Source organism: Podarcis cretensis, assembly GCF_951804945.1.
Source record: "Podarcis cretensis genome assembly, chromosome: 7".
In the NCBI taxonomy this organism is placed as follows: domain Eukaryota; kingdom Metazoa; phylum Chordata; class Lepidosauria; order Squamata; family Lacertidae; genus Podarcis; species Podarcis cretensis.
In genome coordinates, this window is record NC_137176.1 from 86,781,452 (window position 1) to 86,797,683 (window position 16,232).

The following is a 16,232-nucleotide window of genomic DNA, read 5'->3' on the forward strand; positions in this document are numbered from 1 at the left end:
TTTATTCCTTTAAATAAAAGGGCTCACGCTTATTCCTTTCCTGCTCAACCCATTACAATAAATACAGATATTACAGAAAAATACATCATTAGTATCCAGTTTCTTATTTCTTCACCAGAAAGTTAATGCTGTATTATTTTTTATTATTTTTATTTTATTTATATCCTGCCTATCTGTCTGGGTCACCCCAGCCATTCTGGGTGGCTTCCAGGACATAATGAAACATTAAACAATTAAAACTTGCCTATACAGCTGTGTTCTAAAAGTTGTGTAGGTTTTGTGCTCTTATGCTTGAATCCTGCTTCCCGGTTTCCCACAGGAATCTGGTTGGCCACAGTGAGAACAGGATGCTAGATTAGATGAGCCATTGGTCTCATCCAATGGGCTCTTTTTATGTTATTATGGAAGAGAGAGAAAACTTAATTAAAAAAACACTTACAGACATCTGAAAATGGCATGATGAACTCAGCATTAAATGAAGTTGCATGTCTACTCATTGGTCTCTCTATACTGGAATGTGACCACCCCCACAATGTGAAAGAAGCAGTTTCAATTTGGGAGCCCCAGTTCTAAAGTCTCCTTATCCAGTTTAAACCTTCTGATGAACATGTCGTAGGAAACAAAACAAACCCCATCCTCCAAAATGACAGCTTTGTCACCAGCCCTTCCGATAACAGATTTTGTTGTCTTGTGCCAATCAGTTTGACAGCCAAGACAGAAAACTAACCACACAAGCAGGTGGGGTCACCCACACACTATCCCTCTAAGCCAGGGGTAGGCAACCTAAGACCCTAATGCCCCTTCTAAATCTGGCCCGCAGACGGTCCGGGAATCAGCGTGTTTTTACATGGGTAGAATGTGTGCTTTTATTTAAAATGCACCTCTGGGATATATGTGGGGCATAGGAATTCATTCATCCCCCCCCAAAAAAAAAATATAGTCTGCCCCTCCCCATGGTCTGAGGGACAGTGAACCGGCCCACGGCTGACCCCTGCTCTAAGCCAAATCCACTTCCTGGGCTCTCCATATCCTCATTATTTAAAAATCCACCTCTATTTACATGTTATTGAGTTCAATGCATGTGGAACCACAGAACAGCCAATTCCTGGGATTAACAGACTAGCAATAAAGAGGAAAGAAGTGGGGGGAATTAAACAGAGTGCTAATAGCAGGGATTAATGCATCTCATTGAAAGGGCTTATTTTTTAACATGGGAAATAATGTGATGCCCTGTAGATATACTTATCAGAGGCACAAAGCCCATCTTTGTGCCGCAGGAAGACTTATATTGCTTAATAATAAGAATGCCTTCATTTCAGCTGAATCAAGGCACTCATTAGTTAGTGGCAGAATTTGCCTAGATGTTGCTAGGACTGAGGTTTCATCGGATGTGTTTAGCCTGGCCCAGTGGGGGCTTTGCAATGTCATGGCGAGGGGGAAAGTATTGCCAGCTTCTCTGAGACAGCAAAGGCAAGACGTACACATCGTGGCTCTCTCAGAAGCACACATAAGATGCCAGACACAATTCTCAAAGTTGCAGAGCATATGCTTTTCCATGTGGAAGGAACCATGTTCAATCCCTGGTGCCTCCAGATTTGGTTAGGAGGGACCCCTGCCTAGAATCCTGGAGAGCTTCTGCCAGGCAGTATAGAAAGCATTAAGTTTGTTCCATCTAACTCAATGCTCTCTATACTGACTGGAAGCGCTCCAGGATTTCACTTGGCTTTGTAAAAGGCAGCAGAGACCTGGATTCTCTGGGCAGATCCTCAGTATACACTTATAGCACATCTAGGGAGTTCGTGGGATTTTGTAGTAGTATTTTGTATATTGCGGATACCATCCCTCTATCGTGTCCCTTTGTTGCTGTTGATTTTACTGCTGGATTGTTTAAGAGGGCATATAATTGGTGATGTGTTAACCAGGGCATTTGGGTGTCTTCAAGTTTGTCTTGTATTTCTTGTGTTGACAAGGGTTTGTTATTTTTGTAGAAGTCTATTAGGCGAAATTAACCAATAAACTGAAACTGACAAATACCGGTAGAAGAAGACACCTTCACCCTGGTATGGCTCCCCTTTATCACATACACAGCCCAACAAGACAATGACAAAAATCCACCAACAACATACAAATCAATATGGCTAACCTGATCCAAAACACCCACCCACCCCACTCACACATGAAAACAAAGACCACCACAGCCAACCACAAATGAACAACCACAACCTAAGCCAACCTCAACCTCTCTCACCACCAAAGGAACACAAGTGAACAACAAAGAACTTGCACAAGCAACGCTGACACCAAACCCTACATATAGTAAGTAAAATAGAAACATCGCCACCAGACCCCACCCATCTTTACCCCCCCCCACCTCTTTCCCCCTTTTCTTCCTAATGTCTCAACAAAGGAAACTGATTTGTAGAAATGTTACATGGGGGGGGGGATATGAGAGAGAGAAATTGCACACACTTTTGTAAATCAACAAAAAATTTAATAAAAAACAAAACAAAACATTCAATGCACATAGGTCAAATGCAGATCTCATTCTAGGTCTCTCCCTTCCATATCCATCACACCAAACTGGGGTTCTGTGGGATCCTCTGTAGGGTGTTTTGAACTGCATTTCCCTTTCAGTTTACACCACCTTGTCTTCACAGAAGTGAAAGACTCAAACAGTTGGCAGAAAAATCGGGACGAAATTGATCAAGAGCACATTTTCACTCTGGCCGAAGGGTTTATACTGCACCGTGCTATTGGGCGAAGAATCACAAATAGAAAGTCCTCCAGCTTGACAGGTCACCCCCTTCCCCTTTAAGCAACCCATTGCTTCAGATCATTGGACCAAGACAAGCACCATGGATCAGCTACTTCTTAAATTACATCCTAGAACATCCATTTCCTGTTCCAGTGCTTTTACAACAGGAGCTGGAAGACTGATAAATGCCCCTGTCAAAATTGAGCAATAGCGGGGCAATTATGTTATGCCACTTTGATGCCAAAATATGAAGTTCACACCTCAGTCCTAAACACATTGTTGGTAGGTAGTGTCAATAGGACACATTGCTTCTGAGCATAGAATTGATTGTTAGACACCAGCAGAAAGCAAGCATAATATGTTACCCCCCCTTTCTCAAACACCGTACTTGACCTGGTGACTCAAGGGTCCTCAATGAGGCACTAGAAAACATTACTGCAAGAGCTAGCCTTACAAAGTGACACCATTTCAGGGAGGAGGAGGAGGAGAGTTTGGACTTGATGTTCCACCTTTCACTCCCCTTAAGGAGTCTCAAAGCGGCTAACAATCTCTTTTCCCTTCCTCTCCCACAACAAACACTCTGTGAGGTGAGTGAGGCTGAGAGACTTCAGAGAAGTATGACTAGCCCAAAGTCACCCAGCAACTGCATGTGGAGGAGTGGGGAAGCGAATCTGGTTCACCAGATTACGAGTCCACCACTCTTAACCACTATACCTATATTCCCTATATTCCTATATTTCATGGACTGAAATAAACATGAATTTGGAAGACCCCAATCCCTGCACCACGGGTGCCAACTTGTATAAAACATTGTGGGGGCCCAGGTAAGCCCCATCCCACATAATTCATCACATGATGCAGTTCACACGCACTATTTGAATAGGAATGCCCATCAACTTTGTGGGGGCCTGACCCCCTCAAATATTTTATTGTGGGGACCGAAGCCCCCATGGCCTGCACAATCCCTTTATAATCCCTGCAGATTATATTAAGGAGAAGGAGCATCCAAGGGGCTCCAGTCATCATCATTCTCCCAACCCAGATGGGATGGGAACTGCAGCAATATCTGTTTGTTTTGAAGCAAATTCTTTCAACCATTTCTATACCGCTCCTGCCAAGTCCTGGGTGATTAGGCAGGGGTATGAGGAATCAGGAAGTGTTTGGGGTATATTGGACTCAAATTGTTAAGAGTCTTGTGAATTAAATCAATAACTTTGAACTTGCTCCCCAAATGCTGTCCTTGGCTACTCCTGGAGGTGCTATTTTTTGTGGGCAAGGAAAGTTCACAAAGTTTTCTCCTAGCCTGATACTGTATACAACATCAAAGTCTCACATTGTATATAACTGATCTATAGAAAGGGCTTTATGACCTGAAAATGGAGACAATGTTTGTACTTTTGTAACCCTAGAAAATCATTAATAAAAACAAAGTTTCAGGGTCATTTCAATTTGTTTTCCTGAATTAAACATATACAGTTGAGGGAAAGAGTAAGTGGAATGAGCATAATCTTCAAATCATTGGACCTTCCCACAAAATATTTAAACTGTTTTTTATAGCTTCTGTATAGCTTTCTACAAAATCATCTACAATCCTTACGTAACTGTTAAATAACAAAGCAATTGGAAGTCTTAAACGAGCTTTGGTTCATCCACTCAGAATGTTGCCAAACTGGTTTTCATTCATTCTTAATCCTTGTGTGTCCTTGACCAAGCCACGAAGGCCAAAACCTTTGAGCTTCAGCACTTACACACACCAGGGTCAAGGTTTTCAAGAACAGATGTCCCAAATTAGGCTTCTAAATCCCACATTTAAGCTTCTAAAACTGACTTCACTTTCATTGCTAAATGACTGGCCCTTTGAAACAGTTGTTTATATAAATGTAGGACTATGACATCTAACTTTAGGCAATCTAATTTTAGGTCATCTCAGCTTGCTGTTATGGGACGCAGGTGGCGCTGTGGGTTAAAGCCTCAGCGCCTAGGACTTGCCGATTGAAAGGTCGGCGGTTCGAATCCCTGTGGCGGGGTGCGCTCCCGCTGCTCGGTCCCAGCGCCTGCCAACCTAGCAGTTCGAAAGCACCTCCGGGTGCAAGTAGATAAATAGGGACCGCTTACCAGCGGGAAGGTAAACGGCATTTCCGTGTGCGGCTCTGGCTTGCCAGAGCAGCGATGTCACGCTGGCCACGTGACCCGGAAGTGTCTCCGGACAGCGCTGGCCCCTGGCCTCTTAAGTGAGATGGGCGCACAACCCCAGAGTCTGTCAAGACTGGCCCGTACGGGCAGGGGTACCTTTACCTTTACCTTACAGCTTGCTGTTACTAAATATAAATGAACTGTATTTCATAAGCCATGTGCTACCTATTGATTAAGGGAGAAGTCTCATATCCAAGTCCCTGTTTGAATAAAGAGATAAAGCACAGACTCTCCAGGGTCCTACCTTCCAGAGCCAGCCCGGGATTTACAGAAGGTGTCCCAGTTTCTGATCTGATCGCAGAATGTCTCACTTTTCCTTACGGCGCCACAATTTTCATTGGAGAAATGTTGGAGAGTGCGGTAGGATGTCCCTATTTTCATCAGAGAAATGTTGAAGAACATGGCGCTATCTGACCCCTGAGCTATCTAAAAGCAGCCCTGTATAGGGAAGTTTTTAATGTTTAATATTTGATTATGTTTTTATATATGTTGGAAGCCGCCCAGAGTGGCTGGGGCAACCCAGTCATATGGGTGGGGTATAAATAGTAAAATTGTTGTTGTTGTTGTTTGATAGGGTGTCCCTATTTTCATTGTAGGGTATGAAAATGGGGTATTTACATAACACACAAACAAGCATATAAACAGATCAAGTTTAAGAAAATTAATGTGGTATGACCACACTTGCAATATTGTGTAGAGTTCTGGTCACCTCATCTGAAAAAAAGATGATATTATAGAGTTGGAAAATGTGCAGGAAAGGAGACCCAAAGAGGGTGGAATAATTATTATTATTATTATTATTATTATTATTATTATTATTATTATTTGTACCCTGCCCATCTGGCTGGGTTTCCCCAGCCACTCTGGGTGGATTCCAAAAAAGACAAAAAAAATTCACTAAAATGTCACACATTAAAAACTTCCCTGAACAGGGCTGCCTTCAGATGTCTTCTGAATGTCAGGTAGTTGTTTATCTCTTTGACATCTGATGGGAGGGCGTTCCACAGGGCGGGCACCATTACCCTCTGCCTGGTTCCCTGTAGCTTTGCTTCTCGCAGTGAGGGAACTGCTGGAAGGCCCTCGGCACTGGACCTCAGCGTCCAGACAGAATGATGGAGGTGGAGACGCTTCTTCAGGTATACTGGACCGAGGCCATTTAGGGCTTTAAAGGTCAACACCAACACTTTGAATTGTGCTTGGAAACGTATTGGGGCCAATGTAGGTCTTTCAAAACCAGTGTTATGTGGTCTCGGCGTCCGCTCCCAGTCACCAGTCTAGCTGCCGCATTCTGGATTAGTTGTAGTTTCTGGGTCACCTTCAAAGGTAGCCCCACATAAAGCGCATTGCAGTAGTCCAAGTGGGAGTTAACTAGAGCATGCACCACTCTGGTGAGACAGCTTTGAATGGTGTAGAAAGAGTGGAGGGAAAGGTTTTTTCCCCTCTCCCATAATATGAGAACTCAGGGCCAGACAATGAAGCTGAATGATGGAAAAGGTGGGGGGGGAGCAAGTATTTCTTCACATAGTGCATAGCCGAAACTACAAAATTTGCTCCCATGAGAGAAGTGATGGCAACTTGCATGGGTTCAAAAGAGGATTAGTCAAATTTCATGGAAAAGAAGGTTATCAAAGTCCACTAGCCATGATGGTTCTGTTCTGTCTCCATGACTGGGGGTAGTATACTTCTAAATATTGTACCAGTCAGTGGAAACAATAGGAGGGGAGAGTGCTCTTTTGCTCAGATCCTGTTTGTTGGTTTCTCACAGGCATCTGGTTAACCACTGTGAAAATCTGATGCTAGACTAGATGGGCCTTTGGCCTGATTCAGCAGACTCTTTTTGGAGGCATACAATTTGGACAAAAAAGTTGGTTTCCAGGTGGAAAAATCAAAATTGGAAACAGAATTGTTAGATTCAAAAATCAAGAATTTGTCAAGAATGTATAACTTGCTGTTGAAATGGAACACTCAGGATGAAATGGTGAAATCTGCTATGATTAAATGGGCACAAGATGTTGGACATAACATAATGATGGCTGACTGGGAACAGTTATGGACCACAGGTATGAAATTTACGGCATGTAATGCCCTAAGAGAAAACTTAATGAAAATGATTTATAGGTGGTACATGACACCAGTCAAGCTTGCAAAAATTTACCATTTGCCTGATAATAAATGTTGGAAATGTAATGAGATTGAAGGTACATTCTTTCACCTTTGGTGGACATGCCCAAGGATTAAGACATTCTGGGAGAAGATTTATAACGAAATGAAAAAGCTATTCAAATATACCTTCCTGAAGAAACCAGAGGCCTTTCTCCTGGGCATGGTCGGCCAATTGGTGCCAAAGAAGGATAGAACATTTTTCATGTATGCAACAACAGCAGCAAGAGTACTCATCGCGAAGTATTGGAAGACACAAGATTTACCCACCCGGGAAGAATGGCAGATGAAGTTGATGGACTATATGGAACTGGCGGAAATGACTGGCAGAATCCGAGACCAGGGAGAAGAGTCGGTGGAAGAAGACTGGAAAAAGTTTAAAGATTATTTACAGAAATACTGTAAAATTAATGAATGTTAGAAAAATGTTGGAATGAAGTTATATGGCTTTAGTAGAAATGTTATAAGGAATTAAGTATAAACAGATTAATAGAGTATTAAAGGAAAAATAAGGTTAGAATGTGTTAAGATAATTATAGGATAGAAAACAGAGGAAGATGGAAAGGAATTGCTGAAACAATTAACAGAAGTGGAATACAAAAAGGGAGGTGTGAGGAGGTCGCGGAAATAAGTGAATGAAAGATAAGATACTGAAATTATTTGATGTGTTTTAAACTGTTTTTGTTTTGTTTTGTTAGTTTAATGTGTTAGTGTTATGTAGTGTTTTTGTATTGTATTGTATTGTTTTTCTTTTTTGTAGTGTTTAAATTGTTGGAAAAGTAATAAATATTATTTTTTTTATAAAAAAAAAAGATTCAGCAGACTCTTCTTATGTAGTCATCCTCCAAATTCTTTGCAAACAGGTCACAGCAAGCTGCCACTCTATTAATTTCAATGAGTCTATTCAGAATATAACTTACTTGGATGCAACTTAATGATTCTCCAGGCTAATGTTTACTGTTTCATTTTTTAAAAAAAAATATAGGAAAATGAAGTATTAGTACTTTGAAGTGGATGGAGGGTGAATGAGTGGGCAAGGACTAGATTATGATTAAATAAGCAAATGGGGGAAATTGGCTGATAACTGATCTTACGCTGATGTTTCCTACAACAGTTGTAATATGGGGAGCTGCCCAGAGTCCCACTAATATTGTTTTCATGTCAGCTTCACTACAACATTCATGTACAAAAGTACATTATTATTTGTACGTTCAAATGCGCATGTGCGCACACACTCACACAATGACCTGGAAACTGCTGTCTGATTTTCATAGCAATACTGGTGAAGCAGGCATATGGATAATATCAAATCAGCCCCATTATCTCATTAGTAAAGGACTCATTAACATGAATGGTCTGTTTAACCAACATTTGCATGCCATATATTGCTGTGCAGATTGCAATTAACATCTGCCAGAGTTGTATACGAGTTGCAGCGCTCGATGTAGCCTATTTCCTGTATTGAGCAACCCTGCAGCAGCAAAAACAAATAAACAATCTCCTACCTGACTAATGCACTAACATTTTCTTTATTTGCTCATGCTTAAAGAGGTCTCAACAGTACAGAGATTACACTCATGAGGTGTCGATATTGCAAGGGAGCTGAGCTGTGACTCTCGCTTACCATTCATTCACATAAACAGAGCAAATCTCAGAACAGCTTGTTAGGATCCAACGATTTGCAGGCATGCCACCTCTCATAGTGACCTGCCTAGATCTTCAGGTCATCAGCAATGGCCTTCTCCAAATCCCATGTCCAACAGAAGCACCTCTGCAAGGAGGTATGTCTGGTGCCAATATTGCCTTTCAGGCACCTGGAGAAGATTGCAAACTTTTAAAATATTTAAACATTCTAAATATTTAAACTCTCCAAATAGCATCTGGGTCTTAATTTACTGCTTGTTTTGTTGGGTTGTTTCTTGTTTTTTTAGCTGCTAATCTATCCACCCCTTCTCTTCCTGCTCGCTGCAAACTACCTGGAGATCATTGTGAGAAAGTGACATGAAGGTGACATGAAGTGACATTTGATTATTCATGTACTGCTTAGCCACAAATTGTGCAAAAATGTTCCCATGCATGGAACTGCAGACAACCCGTAAAGCGAAATAACTGCTGATGATGTAAAATGAATCTAAAGAGTACACAACTATTTTGGAATATGTTGAAATACTGCCTTGAACCTTTCTACAATATTCCACTACAGTGGTACCTCGGGTTACATACGCTTCAGGTTACACACTCTGCTAACCCAGAAATAGTGCTTCAGGTTTAGAACTTTGCTTCAGGATAAGAACAGAAATTGGGCTCCCGCGGTGCCACAGCAGCAGGAAGCCCCATTAGCTAAAGTGGTCCTTCAGATTAAGAACAGTTTCAGGTTAAGAACGGACCTCCGGTATGAATTCAGTACCACTGTATATTTGAGCAAGTAAGTCTCTGTGCTTTGTGTGACAATTACTGTATAAATATTGTGCACATTGCAACATGTCCAGGGGACTCGCTAGTTTTCAGGAGTTGAGAAACATCTCTCAGGTGTACTTCAGAATAAAGAGGAGCTTCAGGCAACTGAATCGAAAAGCAGTTTTCCTATGGTGCGTGTTCTGCAACAGTATGCCCCCCCCCCCTCAATTCTGCAGGAAATGTAGTAAAACTGAATAATGTAGCTTTGGAATAGAAGTAGCTTCAGAATTCAACTTACAAATCATGGCTTCCATTTAAAAAAACAAAACAAACTGAAAACCCTCTACATTTTAGTCTTTATGGTTGTCAAAATACTCATGCAGGTGTCTAGGCAATGCTGAATGAAATAGCAAGAGTCAAGGGAGTTGTTGAATGAGATTCTCTTTGGTCAAAGTGCACTCTCTTGTCATTTTTCATCCCTCTGAAGGGTTTGTAGCGCTTTCCAGGTACCGTATTTTTCGTCCTATAGGGCGCACCGGCCCATAGGACGCACCTCGGGTTTTTTTGGGGGGGGGAATGAATAAAAAATATATATTTCCCCCCCGAGCCGCGGCTGCTGCACCAAGCCTTGCGCACACCTGCCCGAAGCACGGGGCACCCTCCCGCCGGGCGCGCAAGGCTTGCGGACACTCACCTGAAGCACGGGGAGCCCTCCGGAGGGCTCCCCGTGCTTCGGGCAACAGGCTGCTGCCCCAAGCCTCGCACACTCGGCGGGACCTCCCGCCGGGCTTGCAAGGCTTGCAGATAACTTCCTGAAGCCTGGAGAGCGAGAGGGGTTGGTGCGCACCGATGCCTCTCGCTCTCCAGGCTTCAGCAAAAGCCTGCATTCGCCCCATAGGACGCACACACATTTCCCCTTCATTTTTGGAGGGGAAAAAGTGTGTCCTATGGGGTGAAAAATATGGTATTCAGGGAAACTAGTGGTGTGCCATGAAATTTTTCGTAGGGGAACAGTTAGGGTCAGAGGTGCCAAGGGCAATGGGAGGGGGATGGTGTCATGTGTGAGACATCACCTGTATGAGCATCCCTAAGCTGGACAGAAGTTTCCTAGGCTTTGGGAAGGAGGCAGCAGGGAAACATTTAGGGGACTAGCCTAATCACCCATGTCTACAGACTGCACACCACTACTGGACCCCAGCTGCCATCAGTTCTCGCCAGCTGGGCCAATGGCCAGGGATGATGGGAGCTGTGGTCCATCAGCTTCTGAGCGCTTCACAGACAAGGTGCCTTTTGACCAGGAGGCATGTGAAGGAAGAGAGAAGGGCAGCATCATGGATAAGAGATAAATAAACAATAGTACAGTGGTACCTCGGGTTAAGTACTTAATTCGTTCCAGAAGTCTGTTCTTAACCTGAAACTGTTCTTAACCTAAAACACCACTTTAGCTAATGGGGCCTCCCGCTGCTGCCACACCGCCAGAGCACGATTTCTGTTCTCATCCTGAAGCAAAGTTCTTAACCCAAGGTACTATTTCTGGGTTAGCAGAGTCTGTAACCTGAAGCGTGTGTAACCTGAAGCGTATGTAACCCGAGGTACCACTGTAATAATAATAAATGCAAAGAAGGTCCCAACTAAACAATGCTGCTCTTCAGAACTGAAGGATCACTGCCATAACCTCTTACCAGCATTCAAAGGTGTGTTTTCCCCCATCCAGCAGTGAGTCCCAGTCAAGGCATGGTAGAGAGTTTCATTTTCTATGTTCCTAGGGTGGGGCACAAAGTCTATATCATCATGAAATTTCCTAGCAAGCCATGAGCTTCCTAGCAAGCCATATAGTGTTCCATTAGCTTTCGGCAGGGCTTTGCTACTCTAACTGATCCAGAAAACTTGTTCCTGTCTTCTATTTTAATTACACCTAATGGGTGCCAACGTGAAAGTGGCAGCATTTGGGAGGCTGTGTTCCATCCGGGGAAGAGTGAGACAAGCGCTGCTTCCCTTGTGGCTGAAACTGTGAAAGAAGACACTGATGGAAATAGTGCAGCCATCTGCAAGAGAGTGTGCTTGCAATGAGGCTGTCTGTAAAGGGATTTGAATTGCTGTTTGCAATGGACTCATCCAGGGGGGCTGAGTGAGACCAGGCCAGCCTTCCGTGTGAAGGATCCAGGTGCCTGGGACTGCACTGCTGTTTGAAAGCAGCACGTGCTCCATTTAGGGCTGGATGGGACTTGCCCCATCTCCCTTGGGGCTGAAAGTATAGACAAACTTGCTGCCTGCCACTATGCTGCTGCACCAAGCGAGAAGGCCCTTTTTCAGAGGGGTTATGTCAACTGGAGCTGGGCTAGAGCTCAGCATCCATTCCCGATCAATTATTTGTATGATTCAGATATGTCATTGTTTAGTGAATTCTCTCTTTTTTATCTTCTGTGCTACTGCAGGTTTTGATACAACTGTCTTAGTGGAAATGTTCCTTGTTAAATTTTTAATGTGTTGTTATTGTGAGCTCGATGCTGATATTAAAGCAAAGCAAGGCAAAGCAAGCAGAGTCAGCAGTCCAGCTGTGAGAAGAGAAACCAAAAGGAGGGAGACTGGATCCCTGCCTGCTATTAAGTTCACTGGCATTTTACCCTGGTGTCCCTTGGGAGTTGAAGTGGGTGGCTGCTTCTGAAATTCTTTCTTTTTTTTAAATAATTTTTATTAACTGGCCAATCACATCAAATTAAATCACATCATATAAATTCCAAATTACAAAGCCAAATTTTTAAATTTTGTTGGGGGAACCCATACTTCAAGATCCAAAGGGGAATTCAGATCATCTTTTTATTACTGCGTTAATGTCCAAATCAGTCCCAATCAGTCCAAACAAAGTTCATAATTCTATCCAATCTTATCTTGGTGTTGCCACATCATATCTTGTTCGTATAATTTCTCTTTTTCCTTTACGATCTCTTCTGTTAGTCTCCTTAAGCCGATAGCAAGTGTAATAATCCTGTGTGGATTTCCCGTTCCTCCACTAAGTCCAGATGGTTTCCATATATCTCCTTCGTAGATAACATCACTTTATCCATCGTAAATTTTGGCATTTGTCGCTCTTAAGTCCCACCGAGGAGTTGATTCACGATATGTAAACAACTCTATTTCTCTCTTTCTCCTCCCAGACCCAAGAGCTCCCACAATGCCTCACAAAATGGCGAACGACATTTTTTCCTGACTGCATCACTCCAAAACTCTTAGCTTTCCAGCTTCATCTTGAAACATTGCTTTGGATCGATTGCTTCTGAAATTCATGGGGTTTGGGAATCAACACCACAGCCGATGTGTTACTCCCTCCGAAGTGCTGCTCGGGTGATTAATCCTCCTCCTGAGGCACTGCTGCGACAGATATCCGAAGACATTTGCACACCCTGTCTCAGCAGAGTCAGCAGACAGCAAAAGCAAGGCTTTGAGGTGTGGATACAAAGCTCTACATTTATTATTACAGAACAAAGAAAAGCATGGCTCTTCTCAGCTTCATCATCAGAGAGAGGGTGGGGGAAGCAAAAGTAGTATCACGGAAACAGCATATCTGAACTTCCGTTCCCATGACATCCAACACTGTGGAATGTAAACACACAGACATGTGATGAAACAATCCCATATCTGCAGCACGGAGGAATAAATTCCCAACACCCTAGAGGGTATTTGGAAGATCATAGTGGGGAGTAGGTGAGAGGGCTGGGCAACTTCCAAAGCAGGATTGACTCAGAAAATAAACCAAGCTATTCCAGACATTTGGGGAATTATCTTGGCTTCTCTCAATTTTGAGAGAAGCCTGGAGAGAGCTCAAATGTTACTAGAAAAGTCCTCTTTCTACTTGTAGAAGCTTGTAGGTATTTCCAAGATTTAGTTTGAAAATTGAGTTCTTAGGGTGGATTTTTTTCCCATGTTCTATTGGGGTGTGGAAAGAGAGAAAGAATAATAATAAACACCAGGGAGTAACAAAAGCCCATAACCGGCTCATTTGGGCAGATCTGGGCTTCAGCTGAATTGGGTTGAGATAGTCCCAGATCACCCAAGATCAGGATGGCCCACCCATAATGATCTGGGACTGGCAAGAGACACAGCAATAGTGGCAGGGGAGAAGGATAGGCACAAATCCTTTGCAAAGAGCTGGATGGGGCTGTTTGCAAGAGGACTTTTAAACAGCCCTGCACAGTGCTTTGCCTATTTGTGCCTGTTCCGGTCAAGGGAATATCCATGCACAGCCAAATGAGCAGGACTGAACCTTCCACTCACCACTGGCTGTGGGGAATGCACTGGGGAAGCAATACCCAGCAGGATTAAACTCTGGTCCCCAAGTAAATTCAAGGACTAGATCCAGGTTGGGTCAGCCCTGAGTTGGGTGAGGGCCGATCCAAAGTCTTAGAACGGCTGCTGGATTGGGTTGTGGGACGCACAGCGCTAAATCAACACCCTACATTACCAGTGTGAGCTATTCATGTCTATTCAGAAGTTAGAGATCTATGGGACCTTGGTAACTGTAATCGTAGTCTAGCTTGACTTTCCCCAAGTTTATATTGGAAATTCCAGTGGAGGGAGGGGAGAAAATAGGACTCTTTATCTGAGAAATAATCATGGGCCAAGTAGAATTCACAGTGATATTTCCTTTTATTGCTATTATTATTAATTAAAGCATATTTCAATATCAGGGAAGTGAAGTTCACAAGGGAGAAAAAGGACACCCTAATTATTTCTCATGGACTAAAGAGCATCGGTTGACTGAGCTTCCCTGTGTGAGATGGCTTCCGAATGGCCTTTCTACTGTTGAGGGGCAAATGAAAGAAGCCACCATTTTGATTGTATTTCTGATCTCTATCTTCCTCCCTTTGGACATTTTTAACTTATTTGTTCTGAAAGAAGATCCTGGGTGCCTTCCTCATTTAATAGACTGATTTGAAACCATCAGAAGCTCCGGAACGAATTCATAATGGATATTTCCTTAAAATGCCTTCCTTCTCATTTAAAGAAAGACATCCTTTCGGCCTCCAAAGTGGTACCACGTTGGCAGGGAGTAACAGCAAAATTATGTTGAAAATATCTATTGAATTTATCATGAGTTAGCTAATGCTTTGCCTATTAACTGAAGTGCACAGTGACTAATGAATTGGAGAACGGATATTCAGTCCAGCATTCAACAATAAATTATGTTGAAGAATTCATTAAAAATGTGGGTCAAAGTGTGTGTGGGGGGGTCTTTCCACCCCCCTCTATGATGGTCACATCCATTTTTTGATGTAGAAATGAGGCAGCTCTGTTTTGATTCAGAGTCAGTTTTACAGCTGTCCACTGATAAACCTTTCTATTGCATTTCCAAAATTATATGCAATTTATTTCTTTGAAAGAACACACACACAAATTCTTATGTGTTTTAAAGTTAATGTCTCTCAGCCTAATCTACCTCACAGGGTTGTCGTGTGGATAAAATGAGGAGAGGGATAATCATGTACACCACCCTGGGCTCCTTGGAGAATAGGTGGTTATCAATGCAAGAAATGAAATGAATTTACACCTTCCATCAGTAGAATAGCAGTAACGATAGACCTTATTTTAGATGCCCCTTCTGATGCCCTGTAAACTGGCATCTGGGAAGATGCATGCACCTGTAAAATCAACAAGCGGTTTTTGCTTTCAGAAAAGCCAGGGATTAGTCAAAAATTTGCTCAAGCCGTGGAAGGAGGCAACATCCCCATCTGACTTCCATCCTTCAACATGAAGCCAAGTGGACCCCACAGTGTGTCAAAATGGTGCATCACAGCTAGTTCAGTGGCTTGGAATGGACTATTAATGATTGATGGGTGAGAGATCTTTCAATGCCTACTAACCATAACAAAAGGAACTCCAACATTACGTTATACCCTTTATCATGGGACAAACAAGGGAAGGCATCTTTCAATGATATCTGGCTGACTTAGGTAAGAGAATTCTGGGCTAGATGAATCACTAGCAAGTTATTCTGAACTTTGCATCATGTAGCTCATAACATCTCCAGCCAATTTCACCAGAACTTCACCATTTACAGGAGGAACTGTTGTTCCTGAAACTGTTTGTAAGACATCGGTTCTGAGATGTGGAGTTCTTATTTTCTTAAGTGTTTTTGGAACGTTATATGAAAACCAATATAGAGCTGCATATTTTTGAGGAAGGGTTCCGCTCCAGCTCTAAGTAAAACTTTAATAAGCTTAATTCACAGAGCACTTCAAGGACTCAGCTAAACTGCTAAAGAAAAAGCGATTTTTCTGCTTTGTATGTGCAATGTAACATTGTGCTGCCAGATGGCGACGTGGCGTCCCGTTTTTCTCTACCTGTTTTCCCTGTTTAAATTTACAGTTCTTTAAACTGAAACGCTTCTTTGATGTGCCTAGGTCCAGCCCAAGTAGGTATCGTTTCATGTCCCAAAGTGCTGCAAATTCTGCTTTTTGCAGTATGCCAGGGGATGATGTATTTTCATTTATAGACACTGTAATCCTTCTTATATTACTTAAATTGCCTTTCCCGCTTCGTGGATGATTTATGGCAGAGGCATACACTCCCATTGGCCTCTCTTACAGTGATTAAATTGGAATATAATAACCCAATCACTCTGAGTATATTGCCTAAATATAAGTTCATGGGAAATTTGAGTCCCCCCCCCCATTGACAATAAGGATGACGGTAATGAAGTTAGGGTAATAGCTGCAGTTTCATGCACCTG

The 16,232-nt window shown here is 42.7% G+C and overlaps 2 long non-coding RNA genes across 3 annotated transcripts in view; both read left to right on the forward strand.

Moving 5' to 3' along the window:
• Positions 1 to 16,232, forward strand: part of LOC307220607 — a 511,018-nt gene that overhangs the window by 31,812 nt on the left and 462,974 nt on the right. The gene's annotated exons all lie outside the window — the stretch shown is intronic.
• LOC307220800 lies at positions 13,073 to 14,343 on the forward strand. Of its 2 annotated transcripts, none has more exons than XR_013841110.1 (2): positions 13,073 to 13,207; positions 14,191 to 14,343. It is a non-coding gene; the product is annotated as an uncharacterized lncRNA (long non-coding RNA). The 2 variants fall into 2 exon arrangements; XR_013841111.1 differs by lacking the exon at positions 13,073 to 13,207 and adding an exon at positions 13,220 to 13,367.